The sequence below is a fragment of the Rhea americana genome, unplaced genomic scaffold (genome assembly GCF_003343005.1).
Source record: "Rhea americana isolate MKP2758 unplaced genomic scaffold, rheAme1 scaffold_68, whole genome shotgun sequence".
Taxonomy (NCBI): Eukaryota; Metazoa; Chordata; class Aves; order Rheiformes; family Rheidae; genus Rhea; species Rhea americana.
Window position 1 is genome coordinate 3,873,733 of NW_028186845.1, and position 18,533 is coordinate 3,892,265.

An 18,533-nucleotide genomic window follows, 5' to 3' on the forward strand; every position below is an offset into this window, starting at 1 on the left:
GTTAGGAAAAGTAATTTATCTGATTTCTTGGACTATGCCATGCTCTTCTGGTCCACTGAATATAACTGCAAGAACAGGCAGTTCCCAAGAAGGAAAATGCTTACTGTGTTTTTGGTGAGATGACTTTAGTGTGAATGTGTGACAGCTGAAGCTAACTTGGGGAGGAAGGGAAGAGCACTTTTGTCTGCTTATAAGAGCATGTTCGTTATGTGGGAATTTAAGCAGGAAAGTTTTTTTTTTTTTTTTTTTTCTTTTCAAAATCAAAAGCCTGAAGAGTGTCAAAGTGACATTGACTAGTATAAATAGTGAGGGGAGGATTAGATTTTTAAAATATATTCAGTCTTTTGATTAGTCATCCAAAACTCTGCTGGTAAAACAGGGAAAGAAATCTGGGCTTAACCTGATAAATGTCCTTCTAGCTGTGCAAGTGTCAGAAAAAGCTGGAACTTAATTCATGATATCCAGAGAGACCATGTATCAGCTGGCAGCAGCCTTGTAAGGAAGAGCTGTAACGTCAGCGGAGGTAAAGGGGGAGAAGGTAGCTGAAAACTCTGCCTTTTGGAAGCAAAAGATGCTTGGTATAATGCAGATAAGAACGATACTGACTTCTTATTGCATAGGATAGGACCTTATCAGAGGAACCTGGTGTGCTTTGAGATTTTCTTCCCTTATATTGCCTTCCTTCACCTGCTTCAAGCTCTCCTGTGTTATGTGAGTAGACCTGTTTAGGGCTTCATCTGACTTGCACTGAGGCCAAAAGCAAAATTCGATAGATTTCAGCAGAACGGGCCCTAGAGCTTAGGTCGCTGGAGCTGCCACCGGCTCTCTCCGTCCGGCCTGGTCAGCAGCGCGGGTTGAACGCGCGAGTCTGAGCTGATGGATGTTTGGTTGCGGGAGAGAAGGGACGAAGGCAGAGTTCAGGCTCAGTAAGAGAATTTGCGAAAGTCCTCAGGTTGTATCTTTTGAGGTGATTCAAGGGGCCGGTCCCGGCGCTGGGGGTGTTCGCCGGGGGTGGCTGCGTGCTGCCCGCTTCTAGTCGCGCGTGGGTTGCGAGGCTTCAGATGGAAACTACGCCGGCTCGCGGGGGGGCGGCGCGTTCTGCGGCCCCCGTCCGCGCTGGTCGCTGGGCTTGCGGGGTCGGGGTAGAGCGAAAGATGCACCAGCGTTTCTGTATCGACTGATTTTTTTTCTCTTGCCCGTTTTGTTTAAGGAGAATAGCGAGTTAAAATCAATATGCAGATCAGGAGTGCTCCAAGTAGCTGAGGAAAATCCTTTGACTGCGCTGTGTTTGTATCATCCCAGCAGTTGTGTTTATTTTAAAAAGAGAAGGGGATGCAAATACAGTATTTTTTCAATTTAGAAAGAAATTTGAGGAGGGAGTTTTGGAGGCGGAATGGTTCAGTGCTGGAGGAAAGCTTTCATTTTATTTGATTGGAAGTTTTAACCCTTTCTGGATGGCTTAACGGCCAAGCTCAAGAGCGGGAGGCCTCCCTTGGTGGTTAGGCTCCCCTAGATGCTCTTAAGCCCTATAGAGGCCCTTAATGTTTCGATTATATTTTTAAGAGCTGATGGAGAGGAACAAAGAATGAGGCGAGGGAAACTTTGACAGCACTGTTTGTATTTGTAAAAGAACTGTCTAAGAAAATCACCTTGAGATTAATTTAGGCTATTTCCTTGATGAACGAGTCTAATTTGTCTGCCAATTCTGTGTACAGCTAGAATGCAGTCTGCTAGTGAAAGTTTGGTGTTTTTTTTTCTTTGAGGTTTATTTTGATGGATTATGTTTCTAGGTAACTAACTGTTGAAGGTTATTTCTGGAAAAGGCTGCCAGAATGTTAATTAACATGTGAATAGACCAAGGCAAAGTCCCTCCTGACTATTTGCTCCCTTGCAGAGGGGCAGTTACTGCTCGCCTCCCTGCCCGCGCCGGGCCTGGAAATAGCAGCAGGAGGAATAACTTGCTAGATGCGCCCAATCTCGTTTATCTAGACGAGCTGTGGTCTTGGATTTAACGTGCTGTTTCATAGCTAAGATAAGAGGCACATGAATTAGATTATTATTGGAAAAAAATAGAAGGGTGCTGATATAAATACTTCTGTGAGAAGTTTAACAAAGCATTAGAAAATCGTCTTATATTTGTGAAACGCAGCGGTCAAAGTACTGTCCTGGAAGAGGTGCTTTCCACAGGATACTAAGTCATTAAAAAAGCATGAATCAGATTAAGAAACATAGGGTTTTTTTAATTTGCCCCTGAGTCTTCCGATGTCAGTTCAAGCTTTAACGAGCAGCTGTGCTGGCAAGCGGCTGCAGCTGGAAGCGGAGGAGGCGGGCGAGGAGGCTCCTGCCCGAGCGCCCCGTGGGCTGCCCCTGCCTGGCGCCTGGGGACGTTGCTGCCCCAGCGGCACTCGCCTCCCGGGGCTGCCGGGCGGCCGAGGGCGCTGCTGCGGTTCGCGGAGCTGGGGAGCGTTCAGCGGAGGGGCAGTAGCCTGGACCGCGGAGGAAGGCGCGCGAGAGCGCGTCGGCTGCGCTTGAGGCTCTGGCGCGGGAGAGCCCAGGCTCAGCAGGAGCACGGCAGGTGTTGGGACTTCGGAAGCTGGCAGCGGGCTGATCCCAGGGTGCTGCTGCTGGAAGAGCTGCCTTGCTTTTACGCCTGCCCTTGTGCTGAATTTTGCAGTACGCTCGGTGCAGGCCCTGCTGTCTCTAGCTCTGCTTGGTCTCACTGTTTTCGCCATGACTGTGAGCGATGGAGGCCCAGCTGAAGAGGACTAGGATCCAGATCCTTGGGAACTGGGCAAGGCTTTGGTTTGGGTTTGTCCCTTGTAAGAGCAACAGCTGAAACAGTGTGTAAATCTGCTTCCTTGAAGACCTAAAATGTTCTTTTTTTGACTCTCTGGGCTCTGTGAAATCTTAATGGAAGAATGTGGCAAACCCATTCGGATAAGGCAACAGTAGGAAGCGGGGAGGGGACACTTCCTTGCCTGCAAAATCCGCCTCTTTCCCTCTGTCATATTGGAGTTGGGCGTAAAAGCAGAGCCGGGGTGACCGCCGACGTCGGCAGCCTCGAGCCAGAACAACAACTGCGAGTGTCCGGGTGTCGCCCGGGCTGCTCCAAGCCGACCCCGGCGCTGACGGGCGCTGCTCCCCGATGCAAATGCAGACGAGAAACCCCAGCCAAGGGCTAAGCTGCATCCAGCAGCGCTTTCACAAGTTAAGCTGATTGCAGATCTCTCATAAATAAATCTTTCTGTATTAATAAATAAATGCTTGCAATGGTTGCTTTATTATTGTGCGCAGAAGCTTTCAGGAAGAAAAATTTCCCGAATGAGCCATTTGTGGAGTCTCTGCCGACTTCTGAAGTCGGTGTCATTAATTGAATTCTGCCCCTTCCATTAGGCTGGAGGAGCATGTGCTCTTCGCTTGCACGTTCAGCTGATGCGCTCGGAAGTGTGGGAGGGTATAAAATATTCATAGCTGCTCGCATAGCCGCTGTGGCAGTTGGCCTATCGGGTTGTTTTTTGGGGTAGCGGGAAGCCTTTCCATACCGCTTTTTTTTATACGTCAGAGTGGTGTTGGGTCTTTGAGGTGGGGAAGCTTTCCCCGCTGAGGTGTGCGGGGCAGTTGTTGGCTGTAGAGGCCTGGTAGATGTCTGCTGCTGACTTCTGTTTTTTTTTTTTTTTTTTTTCCTGCCAGATTTCTTTTAAATAAATGGTCTGTGTGTCGTGAGGAGCTGGAATCTTCTAATTTCTCCAGGGAGTGATGCTTTTTTGCACACTTATCTCACCTAACGCAAAGCATTGCAAACGTAATAATTAAGATTTGTCCTCACTGCTTAATTTCTGCATTTGATGGGTGGGGAGACAATAGCTTGCGCTTTAAGATCGTGCTTTGTCTTTTGAAAATAATCTTGCGGGTTTTACATAAATACAGTATTACAGCCATCCCTTTTTAGCCACTGATTAGAGGGTCCTTTGTAAAGTGTTGTCTGTTCCTGACATAATTTAATTAACATGGAAGCAGTAAAATTCCTATGGAAACAAAACAAGAGCAAATTTAATATCCGATACGTGTGTATTCTGGACTATGAAAGTAAACACAAAGCTAATTTCTTAATAGGACCACTAGAAGAACAAAATAAAATCTGCAGAGACATGGTTATATGCCACAGCTAGAAATGTATGTTTGTGGATATAATTAAACTTTAGTTAATAACATATTGTCCTCAGTCTTGGCGAAGAGCTATATTTGGGCTGCAGCTAAGTGCCCAAAGCCTTTTTACTAGATTAACTTCTCCGTACAGCGTGGTCTAGAGCTTTCAAGGCACTTAGACCTCGGGCGGCTGGCTTGCGTTTCGGCTCCTTCCTCGCGCCGCTCCGGGAGCGGGCTGAGCCCTTTCCTGCAGAAGGGTGGAGGGGAAGCGGGCTGCTGTCTGTGCCGCTGGCCCGCCGTGGAGGAGCAGGCGAGCCTCCGGCAGCAACCCAGGGGGAAGGTGGAGCGAGAAGGTGATGCTTCGCCATTTGCTTTTTGCATTGCAAATCCTGTTTCATAAGTAATCTGTTTCCACTGATATGTTAAATGTTTTATTATCTCTGAGGGCTTCCCCCCCCCAACCATGGAGAGAAAAAACCAAAAGATCACAGGGGTTTTTAAAACTCTGTGCTGCATGCTATATGATTAAGTTGTAATTTCGAAGGGACGCACTTGCACTTGTAATTTTCAGGAGCATCTTTGGTTTTTGGGGATCCTAAATGACAGTTCCAGCAGTAATGAAGTGCTGCGCTACTTCGTATGCTCCTATCGTTGTGCGTGTCTTTTTGTTTAAATTATTAAATCACGGTGGCTATGACTATAATAACGTGCTTGTTTTATGTCTTGGAACAGAGGGGGAATAATTTTATTTAGTTGGCATAATGCAATTGCGCGCTGCCTCTGGCCCTGGGCGGAAGGGGGGGTGCAGGTGGCTGGCACGACGGCGCTCTTCCCTGCCCGACTCCCTGCGGCGAATCCCGCTGCCAGGGAGCCGCAGCGTATTCGCTCCTAATGGAATGACTTGCGAGCAAACCGGGGGATGCTTGTGATGGCGAGGAAGGCGCGAGAAAAACGCGGGCGGTAAAAGGCCCCTCGTTACGGGCGGCAGCGCTGGCTCGGGCGGGCGCAGGCGGTGGAGATCCGAGGTGCTGCCGCCGGCGTCGTGGCGGGCAGAGCTCCCCGCTCCGCACCGCGGGAGCCCTTTGGAGGAAGGGCGGCTGTCGGCTTCGGGGCCTCCGGGAGGCAGAGTGCCGGTGAAGGACTTGAACATCCTCTCGTGCAAAATGCTTTAGAAATAGTGTTTATTTCCCTTTTTGAAGGAAAAAGTTGCAGGGTGGTTTCTTCAATGGAGATGGCTGCACCTACTCAAATATAATTTGATAAGCGAAGTGTAAAAGCCACGTGAAATGACCTTCTGGAAAACACCAAGGTGTCTGAGCCGCGTGTGCGGCTCGTCTTGCTGCGTCTCCCGTTCGTGGCCTTAGGTAAAGCAGTGCCCCGCGCCCTGTGGTTTTGGGGTCGGTAACGGACAGCCGGGCGGCGCGTGCTGCGAGGAAGACTTCGGCGTCGAGTCGGAGCGGCGCGCTGCCCTCCGCGCAGGCAGCCCCGCGGCGCGGCGGGGGGGCCCGTCCGGGTCCCACGCCTTGGTTTGCGGCGGGGTGCTGCAAGGCGCCGGCCGCGTCCCGGCCCGTGCGCCGGGCTGCCGAGACCTGCCTTCTCCCCGGCGCAGGCGGCTGCTGTGGTTTCTCCCCGGTTGAATCCGGAGGGTTTTACAAGCTGTAAAACTTCTCCTGAGAGCTCGAGGGTGTGACCAGCTCGTAAGTGCGGATGAAGTGGTTTTTCTTTTCTGCTTCAGGGCTGAATCTATCCTGAATATCTGTTTGACACTTCTGGTGGCCAGCATGTGAACAGGAGTTATTTTTCCGCCCCGCGGGCTGTGTTGCATCCAAACCCCAGCGTTTTCCGTGGCAGGCTGAGGTTTTGCTAGGACTCCTCAGAGAACTGGGTGTAGGAAGCAATAAAAGTTTATTGGAGTTGGTTCGTTTAGTCTGTGCAATTTTTTTTTTTTTTTTTTTAAACGAGGAATAAGCTGGCGTGTTTGGTGGAACAGCTTGTGCCAGCGTCTCCGCGGCCGGGCTGCGCTTCGGGGAGCGCGCGCCTCGGCGGCGTGTCGCCCGGCCGGCGCGGAGGCTCGCCCGCCTCCCGCGCTTCTCCGCTCAACCCGGCTGCGAAGCGAGTCGGCCGCCCGGGAGGGACGGTGCCCGCGGCGGGGCATCGGCCGAGCGGCCCGTCGGGAGCAGCAGGTAGGAGCCGTCGGGGGCTCCGGGAAGTCGGAGAGGGATCCAGTGTTTTGGGATGTGCCAAGAGCAGGTGGTTTGGTAGGGGAATACCTGGCACGGCACGATGGCAACCTCCCCAGCTGCCAAACGCGATGCCTTTGCCAGGAGCCTTTGGACCTGTTCTTCTTGGAATAAATAAAATAAATAAATCTTCTTGGTATAAATAAAGCTAAATTAATGTTTACTTTGGGCCTCTGGTTGCACCTTATAAGCTCAGCATTTCTTCCTCTTCCCTTCTGCAGAGAATTAACAGAGGCAGAGGGGACCGCTGGTGCGTGCCAGCAGCAGGGAGGCCCTTAACATACGCCTAGAACGAAATAAATGTTTTCAGGCTCTGAACTTTCATTTTACTTTTTCCCTAATGAGGAAGAAATTACTGGTGAGTTGGTAGCTCAGTTCTTGTCGGGAAGCAGTGAATGGAGAAAGGGTTTGTTGAGGGAAATCTGTGGCAAATTCCTTGCTAAGTGTATTGTTGTTTATTTTTTATGATTTTAAAAAACAAAAACCTAAGAGCCCATTAGCACCAGGAAGTAATTTTGTTCTGGCAGGACTTCACTGAATGAAAGCTTGCTAGTCTGTTTCTGAATGATGATTTTATTTTAATTTTTAAAAAATATTTATTTACTTTTAAATGGAGGCTGGTGCAGCTCTTCCAGGTACTTTAAAGATCAGCTTGGTGAAGGACATTTCGGTGTTTGAGCTGTGCTTTTTGCTTACTGTAGCCAATTCTAGGACTCTCCGTTCACTCCGGGCTTTCTAGAAGGCTTCTTGACTAATTGCCCCCTACAAATCCAGAGACAAAATCCCCAGAGCTCCTTTGCCTGCCGCCTGTCTGCGTTGCCTGTCTCGCCGGTGCTGTTAGGGGGAATTGGTGGTGATTTTTTGCATAGGATACTAAAATCAGAGGGGCAGAGCTATGCTGTCGAGTGTCCTGGTCAGGCTACTGCCCGCAGCTCTTGCTGCACCGAGGAGCAGTCAGACATCACGAGCGTGAGCCCTCCCGCGCCGAGGAAGCAGATAACTCTGATTAAACAAGTAAGGGGTGCTAAGGGCTTTACATCCCTTACGTGGACTGGGGATTGCTACTTCTGGCTTGAACGCTGGCCTAATAATAATACTATATTTAAACAAACTCTCAAATTTGCCCCTGGGTAGCAGTTGAGAGACCAAGTACCTGCTTGGTTCAAAACCTTCCAGGTGCTGAGAAGAAGGGTGGTGCGTTCTCGGCTGTCGCCGCCCTGAAGTCTTGGAGCCGTCGTTTCTGCGGGCTGGCCAGCGCACGCCGTCGAAACCCCTTCTGCTGACGCCAGGGGAGGAAGGCTGCGCGTGCTTTGAGCCTTCCCTCTTTTTCCCTGCCTCCGTCCTCTGGGTAAAGCCTGTTTGGGCTGGAGTGTCCAGAGCTTCCCAGGTGCAGCGGACCCTCCGGATGCTCCATGTCGCTCAGCCCAATTTCAGCTGCGCTCAGCCCGGGTCGTGGCAGTCCTCGCCCGCTTGCGTTTGCCCATCGGGCAGCCGTCGCTGGGCAGCGGGGGTCTCGCGCGTGTGCCCGGCGCGTGTCCCCGCGCCTGGAGCGGGCTCTGCATCGCACGGGCTTGGGCGGCTTCGCAGCCCAGCGTGGTTCTGGAGAGGAGATTTCTCACAGTATCCAAAACACTTGTTCATTTTCCGTTTAAAAACTCGATGGTGCGGTGCATCCAAGACAAGATAGCCACGGAGAAGTGATTTGGATTGATGCTTTCTTTAATTGGACCACGTAAGATTTTATTTACCGATAGTGTCCAAGGGGAGGTGTCGGAATATTGCACAAAGAGGGGATGTGTCCACTGCAGCAACGCGCTTTTGATAAATGCGTTACGGCACGGTTATGAACTCAGGAAAAAGCCTTAATTACTGCTCTGAAGCCATTAGAGTCTAAAGCAGCAATCTGAGCTTGTTACAATTGTATTTTATATTTCTTCACTGACGACTTCAGCACACACACAAAAAAAATTGTTTTAGAGGGTAATTTCTTCCTTTTATTTCCTTCTTTTTTTTTTTTTAGTGGTACAGGGGTGTGACAGCAGGTAGTTGGATACAATAGCAGTAAGCTCTGTGGATTCACATGTAAATAAAAAGAAAAATATAACCTTTTCACCGAGCACATACCGCTCCCATTGGCACGAAACCAATGCCTTATGATCCACAAAGTGTTTTTCTTCTTACCTGTACCCATGCAGTGTAAGAAATGGCTGAACTGGATTTACCCATTTGAAAAATGAGAGAAAAGGCGCCTGTTGTTCTCCAGGACGTCCTCTGGGGCTAGAGACAGACAAAAATAAGTCGTATTTATTTATTTATTTTTCCTGAAAACTGTTTTGGGAGATCGGTTTGTTTTCTAACCGACGTGTCGGATCGACCAGTTGTCCGTCCGTGGAGGCATCTGCTTTCCATGACACCTATTCCTGGCAACCTAGCAAGGAGCCTGCATCGTCTCGCTCGATTCCCTCTTGGCAGCAGAGCACAAGCTGATTTATTTGGAACTAACTATTCTACCAAAAACACGTGCAGCAAAGACGTTTAGATTTCAGAGTTTTATTACCTTTTTATTTTTAACTCATATACAGAGAAAGACTGTTTAGTGCTTAATTGCCTGCTTTGTAGGTGTTCCTTCGCTCTCTGAGAGCGCTTTTTTCTTCTTCTTCTTCTTTTTCTTTTTTTAATAGCAAGTGCTACTTCAGTGGAGTAAAGAGCTATCCTTCAGGATACCAGCATCCTGAATTCAAAAACAGAGCTGACCAAAGCGTACCCGTCAATCAAAGGCTAACGGGCGTAACGTAATGCGAAGGTATCGTTCGCTCAGTCCTTAATCGATACCGCGGCGCTTTGTTAAATTGGGTGTTTCTTTAGCGACGCGAAGGCTAAGTTAAAGCGCGCTCAAGTTGCGCTGTTACGAGAAGGGCGACGTGAACGTGACTTGCTGCTGGTTTTCTAAAGCGGATTGCTCGGAGCGCCCGCAGAGGCGGCGCGGCGGGGCCGGTGCTTTCCCTGCCGCTTGGGGAAGCGCCTGGCTGGAGCCGCCGAGGGCCTCGCGCGGTTTCGTTTGCACCTTGCGGTTCGGGTTGCGCTCGCGCGTCCTCGCTTCGCGCAGCTCTACAAAGCAGAAAGTTGGGAAACCAGCAGCGGGGAGAGAGTCCTCTTCCAAAACCAGACGTGTTCGCGGCACGTCGCGCCTCCGGGCAAAGCCGAGCTGGGAGGTGGTGGCCGCGCGGGAGGCGCCTGAGCCGCTGCGCGAGCGTGTTGGAATCGACCTCCCCAGTGCGAGAGAGAATTTTAGATTTATCGCTTTACACCCAATATACTGGAGCGGTTTTGTCCTCTTGCAAAAGCGTGTTTGTCTTGGTGGGACAAGGCTGTCGTCTTAGCCCGCGTTTCTAGTTTGATTCAGTTATAAGTAATAAAAGAAACTTCACTGTTCTAAGGCAGGTGTGTGTAAGTTTTCCTTTTCCTTTTCTTTCTTTCTTTTTCTTTTTCTTTTTCTTTTTTTTTAGACTGCTTTCAGCATATTGAGCTGGGGAATGTGGTGATAAATATTACCACCTTGTTCCCCAAAGCTGTTGGGTAAGATCTCTCACTGCAGCATCTGAAGCATGACTTGAAGTATTCTGAACGGTTATAACGACATCCCTGGTGTCATTTTTCTTCTTTTTCCAAAGTCCTTCCCTTCCCCCTATTCCCGAGCAGAAAACGCTGATTAGCAGCGACGTGCAAAGCTCTTGAATCGTGCAGCAGATTGCGAGCGCGGAGACGGTCCCGTTCCCTTCAGACGGTAACACTAATTCCGGGAGTGCGCTGCTGCGTTTGTCGTTATGTTGGTTTATTTCCAACTCAAAATGCTTCCCGTTATGACCTCTGCCCGAAGGACTTGCTGCGGGCTTTTGTGTTCTGAAATTTGGGTTGGTTTCGTGAAGTCAGGCACGCGGCATTAAAATTCGCGGGGCACCGTGCCTCTCTGGAGCGACGGCGCTCCGGGTTGTGCAGAAGCCCGGCTGTTCGCGAGGAGGTAGGCTAAGTATTTTTTCCTCTCCAGAGCGCTCTGCTCCGAGTAGCTTTATGATTACAATTTATGTCTTTGCTTGCTTATCTAATGCATACTATTTCCTATCTGTTTGTTTTAAATTTTCGAGGAGTTTAGGTCAGTTCGTGCCGCAGAGACAAAATCAGAATGAACTTGTTTATGGCTGTAAGCTTTGAAGCTTCATAAATCACTTAAGTAAAGCTCTAAAGAAGCACTTGAAGAGTCCAGAGAGATCTAACAAAATGCCTCCACCGCTGTCTGCCTCTGCCTGGGCAGAGCTGTCGTTCTTCCAGCCCGTCTCTCGCGCCTGGCAGAGAGCAGAGGTGTCGCTTCCCGGCTCGGGCGAGCTTTGGCATAGCCCGTTCCAAACGGCTTCATTTCTTTTTGCAGCGTTTCAAGCTGACGTCTGATTTACTATCTGGTGCTGTTCCACGGGTTTCTGCTTTGCTGTTTATTTATTTATTTATTTTTGCCAGGAGGTGCCCGGCATTACTGCAGCGGCGTTGCTGGATCCGCGTGTCCGCGGGCAGGTTTGAGAGCAGCTGTGTGCCCGACGGGGCCGCTCGGCTTGTTCCTCTCCCGGCGAGACCGATTCCCACCCTTTGGGGCTTGGGTTCCCTGCCTCTGCGTTGGCACCTTTCACGTGGCAGCCAGAGAACCGGTACACAACCTGCGAGATGAGATTGGGGTGGTGGGAACCTACTAGCAGCCTTCAGCTAATGAACAGCTGGGGCTTTCTTGAGCCTGAAAACGCAGGTTTGAGGCGTTCTGGGCGCAGGTTGCCCCGGGCATCGCTCGGGGCCTGGTGCGGCGTGTGCCGCCGCTGACCTGGCAGGTTCTCCGGGAAGGTTTCGCCCCAGCTCGCACGCGGTAGCAGATCCTGAAACCAACCATTTTGTCTTCAGGCGTTTGGGGCAAACGCCAGCAGAACGTGGCAGAGGATGAGAAGTAAATTGGCCTTCTAAAATCCTTTTAGCTTTAAGTATTACAGATATAATTAGAAGCACAGGCAAGGATTATTATCCTATAAGTGCCTTTCTAGTCTGTTCTGCTTTTGTAACCTTTTTTCCTTCATCCGTCATGCTGCCTCGTCGCACATCTTCCCCCTCCGCCGCCCCGGCGGCGGGGTTCGCGGTGCCGCCTCGGCGGCGGAGAGCCGAAGCGTTGCAGAGTTGCTCCCTTCGGGCGCTGACGGGGAAGGCAGAGGCCCCGAGGGCCGGGGCGCGGGGCAGCCCCGGGGCGGGGAGCCGCGCTGCGGAGCAGGAGCTGCCCGGGGATGTCGGAGAAGGAAAGGCACCGCTTTCCTGCGAGACCCGATCGGGGCTTCCCGGGGGATCGCCGGCTCCGGCAGCAGTCTTCGGCGTGCGCTTCTCTGCTAACGAGCTGCGCTGGTAAACGCACGGGGATACGTGGTTCGAGGGGTCGCGTCTCCTCGCCCTGGCCGAAAGCCCTGGCGTGGGAGGGGGCCGCGCCAGTCGGCCGCGGCAGGGCTGCCCGGGCACCGTGGAAGCCCTTCCCCGTCCGCGGGGAGCGGACCCGCAGGAGGGGTGAATGGGGAGGATGCTCAGCAGCCCCAACACTGGGGTCCGAAGCACCCGAAGCGGCTTGGGCACCCGCAGAGGAACGGTGGCTTTCGCCGTCAGGGATTTATTGCTGTTGTTGTTTCTTTTTTCTTTCGATACTCATTGTTTCTCAGCCAACTTCTCGGATATAATTGGGATGTTCAGCCCTGCCCAAGGGAAATCGATGGTGTGTTTGGACTCCCGTTGCTTTACGTGTATGTGAGTGTGCTTATTTTATTTAAGGAATCGGTACATAATCAGTCTTAAAGTTAACTGACTGCCTGTTGACTTGTCACCCTGTGAATGAAAACACATTGCTCGTAATTTGTTTGACATTATTCTGCCCTGTTGTCAGGCTTCTAATTACATTTGGAACATAACCCAGATGTCTGTCTGTCTCCTCCTGTCTCTCTATTAGTATTATTATTTGTCTTTTTAACGTGGAAGGAAATATTTCTCTGAAGTGATGGAAGTCTGTTTGCTCCTCTGACGTTGCAAAAGCAATTAATAGATGGTTGTGGGTTTTTTGTCTTCTAAAAACTGGGCTCCTTTTAACAGATTAACAGATCTCAATTTGGGCATCCAGAATTGCTAGTCCCATGCAACCTTGGAGCTGCCCTTTCGTATGCTTTAGGAGAATTGAAGCATGTCTGTATCTACATTAAAATGTTTCTCTAGATACCGCTTTCAAAAAATGTTCGCTTTCCCCACCTTATTTATTTTTAAAGAAGAGATAAATTGCCTGTGCTTTTAGATTAAAATATTAATGTATTTAAATATAACAGTGGAAGAGGAGAGATGCAGAAAGGGTTGCCCTTTCAAAATGTGCACAAATGAACAATCTTTTATTGAATCTATTAAGTGGGTAATATGCCTTGCCAGCATTGGCTTTTGATAATTAGCTTAGGAGAACTCAGGCTGCTCAATGTGAGGCTTTATTGCTGAAAACCTATTCTGTAACTCAAATTTTCCTAGAGCCGCAAGCTTTTAAGCAGTAGAAACGCAATTTTCCAATAACGTACTGGATCAGCAAGGTACTAAGTCCTTGTTTTCCAAAAGCATGAAGCCACTTAAACATCAGAAGGCTGCTACTTTTTTAATGGGACTTTTGAACGCTTTACCTCTGATCCCCCGTGGAGGAGGCTGTGCTGACCCTGAGCAAGCCCCGGTCCCCTCGTGGGCAGATCTGGAAACCCTGAGCTGAGTCGGCAGAGCAGTCGGGGTGTGGGGAAACGGTGTTCAGGATAACGGACTTGACTCTTCTGGTCCCTGCTGACTTGGTTTGTTTTGGTGGTGTTGATCTCCAGCTTTCCCAGCTCGGACTTGTAGAAGATTAGAATTAAATTTAAAAGCTGTTCCTTCTAGGGAAAACAGCCTGGTTTGGCTGGCTCCAGCAGGGGAGCGGACTTTTCTGTTCTGCAAAGCTTTGATCGAACAGAGTTCGTTGTAGGGGAGACGGCGAAAGCATGGGAAGGACTCGGTGGGTCGCCACGGGAAGGAACAACTGGAGCGCGAGAGCAAAGGGAGTAAAGCACCCGTCCAGCACAAGCGACGTTTTGGACACTTTGGTATAGAGACTGCAAATTAGCATGTGGTCCCTACCATTAAATACAAATGTTCCTCGCTCCCCCCTCCCCGTGCAGGCCGGCGGGCGGGCTTTGAACCGAAGGGCGGGCTGTGCAGACAGCCGCCCCGCGGCGCCCGTGCCGCGTCTTGCCTCGCCGGCGGCCGCCCGAGGCTCGCCCCCCGCGCCGGGGGCCGCTCGGCACCGCGGCGGCCCCGGGCTCCCCCCGGCGCGGTCAGCCCGCGCGGGACGCGGCGGCGAGGCACCGCCGGGGTTCTCGTAGCTGCGCGAGAGGCTGGAGGGAAGGACGCTGCCCCTTCGGTTGAAGGGGAGATGGGTGTCTTTGCCTCTGGGCACCTGGGCCCGAGCGTAGCTGCCTTCTGAATCCAGGGTCTGTTGGCCTCAGCTGCCTTTGTAGATCTTGGTCTTTATAGGAACTGACAAACAGGAATTAACTGATGACTCACCAGCAGGGTAATGTCAGAAATGATAGTTCTGTTTTGCTGCTCCTGCATGTTCTTCAACCTGCAACTATTTTTTTGTGTGCTTTTAGCCTGAAGAGAGGTTATTGCGTCCTGAGAGTACGCGCTTTGGGAAGAGGAGCGTCCGAGATGCAGCCCGATGCTGCAGGTGGGCTGGCTTGCTTTGTGCAAAGGAAGGGAGCGGGGCGATGGCAAAGCCTTGGGGGGAGAAGCTGGTTTTGGTCTGACTAGTTGGTGGAACAGGGTCTCTGTAGAATTGGAGGACTTTGGCTTTTACTCTTTTGTTTTGTTTTTGTTTTGTTTTCCTCTCCCCTTCTCTCTACTAAAGCTCAGCGTAGCACAAAGCAGCCCTCAGGTTCATTAAACTATCTGCGTGGGTGTTAACAGATTTGGGGTTTAAAGTGAGAAGTTAGTATTTGGGAGGGGGAAATTCTTGAAACAGCAATGGGACAATGATGCAGTATGCCAGTTAAAAGAATATTTAATGGAAGAAAAAAATATGAGTTGATTAAAAATCGAGGAGGTAAGGAATTAAGAAGGAAGGTAAGAAGTTAAGATGTAATAATGTATATTTCTTGAGTTTTCTCTGTATTTAATAGTCACTGTGTTTGCTTGCCCTGACTTTCACTGGGGATGGTTTTTTCCATAGTGAGAAGCTTCCCTAATTTATTAAGGGACTCATTTGCAGAAATCAAGCATTTTCCCAGCCTTCAACCAGAGCCAAAAAGGAGGCAGAAGTGTAAATAGGGTTATGTAGCAGGGAAGCATGAATCATACTCCCTTCATGTTTCTCTTTGAGTGCATAACAGTGTAGGATGAGAGAGGCATTGCTCCTCTGTGTACATCACACATTTCATGGGTCACTCCTCATCTGTGCTTACTTTGTTGTGGACAATTTATCTCTTGTGACAGTGCATCAAGTATCTAAACTCTCTGGATTGTTATGGGCTTTTTTTTCTTTTTCCTTTCCTCTAGTTTGACTTTTCCCCTCCTCCTGGCCATGCTTTCTCACTGTTCCACAGTAAGCTTGGATATTAATTATGTGCTATTCAGCCTCTCCCCTGCCCTCTTCCTCTCCCACTGTGACAAGAAGAGCTGTTTGATTATTTTTGGTAAGAATCTTACCTTTGCAATTGCAGCCTTCAAAAAAAAAGGGAGGGGGGAAATTTGGAGAATTGTTGACTTCATTTAAATATGTAACATACATGCTCAAGCTTTCTCTCCATACCTGCTATATAATTTCCTTTCTGTCAGTAACTCTGACTACTGCTGAGATCTTTCTGTTTGAGCTTTGCTGTTTATGATTAGAGTAAGCCTTATCTAAAGACTTGTGAATGCTTACAAGTACTGGGCAAGTTCAGATGAACAGTGTGCATAAATAGCAAATAGCTGAAGGAGCTGAAGGACTGGGTTTTAGGAATAAAAACTGGGAAGAGCTGACCCTTTTGAATACTTGATGAAGCAAATTGCTTTGCTGCATGGCAGCTTTCTGGTTCACAGCCCTGCTTAGAGTAAAGATGTAATTCTGGAAGTTGCAGAACTTGCCACTGGGAATTAAGTTCTGCTGGGCACATTTGGAAGTGATCTGCTTTTCCGGAATCCTGCTTGTCTTACCAGGCTCAAGATGTGCTTTCAGTAGGAGTAATCTTTTAAAATGATACTGAGGACAGCTGTATTGTAATGATAATTTATTTCCCTTTATAATCACTGGTTGCTGAGTTATCCTCCTGCTGCCCTGCTTTCTGCTCTATAGCAGGCTGATTTTTAAGGAGTAATCCTTGGTGCACTCACCTCTGAAAAGCTTGTAGAGCTTGCTCTGCCTTTGACACAGTTCTCCGTAATGCTCGTCCGCCTCTTATTCCGAGCCTCCGATTGTGTATTGCTAAGCAAGATGTTTGCATCACTCTTCATAGTCCTCTATATCGCAGCTATAAAGGAGAAAACAAGAGTGCTCGTTAACCTGCACAGCACTTCTCTGGAAGTGATCTGCAACCTCCTTGTCCTCCCCAGGAGGAAAGAGGGCAAAGCTGCGCTTACACCATTGCACGACACATGGTTCTGCTTGGAGTACTCCACAATCCTTCTTGAAAAGATCCTGGGAGCACAATGGCTTTGCTTATTTAATTCCTGCTGCTGCACAGTGTGTTTGGGGCAGCATTTTAAGTGTCCCTGGCATAAGGGATTTGGTAAACTCGTTCTTGGTTGTGCTTATAACAGTTCCTGGGTCTCCCTGGCCCCACTGAAAGAGAATAAGCTGTTTATAACATCTTGAAAGAAGGACAAAGAGGGAACCATTTCAGAAGTTGCCTTGCTGCGGTCCGGCCAAGTCAACATAGGTATCGGTAATGTTGACGCTGTCGTTTTCTGCTCGATGTCTGGGACTTCAGTTAGCAGGAAAGATTTGATGCACTGGTCTCGTTGCTGAATAAACATAAAAGTGTCCCTAGCTGTTTCCGATGCCTTATCTCTGTAGCATCTCAGTGATGATAAGGTGTTTGTGGTTCTCTGTTGCGTGGCTTGGTAAGTCCAGCAGCAGCCCTCACCTCTGCATGGCTTACTGGCTTGCACAGCATCTGCAGAGCTGCCTTCTGACTTTGCTGCAGAAAGTGGTATGTGACGAGCTCTGCAAAAACTCGAGATTTGAATATTAAATCAAATGCCCTGCAATCTTGCGGTACCCCACCTCTTTAGGTTCCGTCTTGGCCATCCCTGTGCTAGCCACCTGCTTCCCATCAGGGATGAAGGCCAAAACAGTCATGTTATTTATTTATTTTTGCTTTCATGAAAGCCTTTTTTCCTCTTTCACATCCTGGTGCCTTGTGTAGGTAGATTATCTGCTCCCTGAAAGAAGGGAAACGTGCTCCTGACTGGCATAGGGAGTCTGGCACAAGCCTACAGTGGACTGCAAGGCAATCCAGGCCTGGTTGTGAACAGTGGCAGCTCAGTCTACTCAGGCAGGTCAGCGCTGTTCTCACGCAGGTAGCGATTGGGCCACGAGAAAGATATATTTTGGCATGGTATTTCTGGTACTGTCATGAGCAAGTACTGCTTCCTTACTAGTGCTGACCTTTTCCCTGTCCAATGAGACATCCAGCTGCAATAGCCACTGCAAAGGTTCGGGAGAACGGCATCCTGACACCTGTTGCCAAAAATGGCCCTTTTTCCCGCTACAAACCGTCTTATGTGATGGTTTCCAAATGGCAACCCCAAGCGTGTAAAGACGCATGTGTTCTCTGTGATCGCAGCTGCTGCTCTTGACCCATCTGCCAGAAATTCTGGTCTTCAGGCACAGCTTGCGTCTGCCCGATGTCTGTCTCCCTGCTCTATCGGAAACAAACATTTTAACATAGCTTTGCTTAATGCAAAAGAACAACTAACCCTCCTTTTAAGGATGCTTTCCAGAGCACGAGTGAGTCCAAGGACAGGCGGAATCTACTGTCAAAAAGGCGTCTGAGTTTGGGCAACTGTATAAATCACTTGTCACTGTGGAAAATCTCGTCTTCCACTGCATAAAAATTCCTTAAGCAAGCGTGTCTGGGCAGTGCCGAATCTGGTTAGTGTAGGACGAAGCTTCTTAGCTTCCCTGCTCAAAGGAAACCTGCGTCCATGCTGCTTGTTTAATTTGGGATGAGTGTTGCTCTGGTGTAAGGAGTTTCTAGGCAGTGAAATCAGAACTGGTAAAGGCGAAAGAACAGCTCTTGGTTTTACCAGTTAAATAAGGGCAGGGGCAACCCGAGAACAAAATACAAACTTCTGTACGAATTACTTTAAAAATCATCTGCCTCTCGCCGCGGTTCGGTTACGGACGCCGTTTAGCAGAGGGGGGCCTGGGCGCCGCGGCCTCCTTGCTGCCGTCCGGAGAGCTCGCAGGACGCCCTCTAACTCGGTCGAAGCGCTCTCCCGCGAGCCGTGCCGTTGCAGACTTCGCAGCTCTGGAAACCGGGAGGATGCGGTGATGCACAACGGTTGCTCTTTTCCATTCCTAATGCTAAAAATGCCTCCGGGGGAGCTGTGTCCCGCCGCTCTGTGCTGCGGACAGCTCCTCGCCCCTCCGGCCACGGCGTTCAGACCAATTTTTTTTTACGGTTATGAAGGTTCAGGAAAAAAAAGCCCCAGAGACCTTTAAAAGCTGGTTTGGTAACTGCTCGTGACTTCTGTTGTCGCTCTGTTGCGAGGACAGAACCGGTTCGTGCTCACGAGCGCTGCGTGAAAATTATATTATTAGTAATTACGGGCCATGTCTTGTCCGGGAGCCTCAGGTTCGTGGACGCGCTCGGCCCCGCTGGCTCCCGCGGCGTCGCCGAGCCGGCTCGCGGCCCCGCGCTCCTCGAGTCCCTCCGGCGGCTCCCGGGGAGCCGAGGGGGGAGGCAGTTTTCCTCTTCCTCCCGCCCGAGCGTGGCGGCTCTGCCCGGCCGAGGGGCGTCCGCGTCCTCGCTCGGGGTGGCGAACGGCGACGGGGAGCGAGCCGGAATCCGGCACCGCTTCCCGTTTCCCCCTTTCCACTGA

At 50.0% G+C, this 18,533-nt stretch overlaps 1 protein-coding gene across 2 annotated transcripts in view; it reads left to right on the forward strand.

Moving 5' to 3' along the window:
• Positions 1–14,086: 14,086 nt before the first annotated feature.
• PITPNM2 (phosphatidylinositol transfer protein membrane associated 2) overlaps positions 14,087–18,533 on the forward strand; it is an 89,642-nt gene continuing 85,195 nt past the window's right edge. Inside the window, exon 1 of one of the 2 annotated variants that reach the window (XM_085321125.1) lies at positions 14,087–14,175. The gene's annotated coding sequence lies outside the window, so the exon portion shown is untranslated. The remainder of the gene's footprint in view (positions 14,176–18,533) is intronic. The other variant, XM_085321124.1, reaches the window with a different exon arrangement.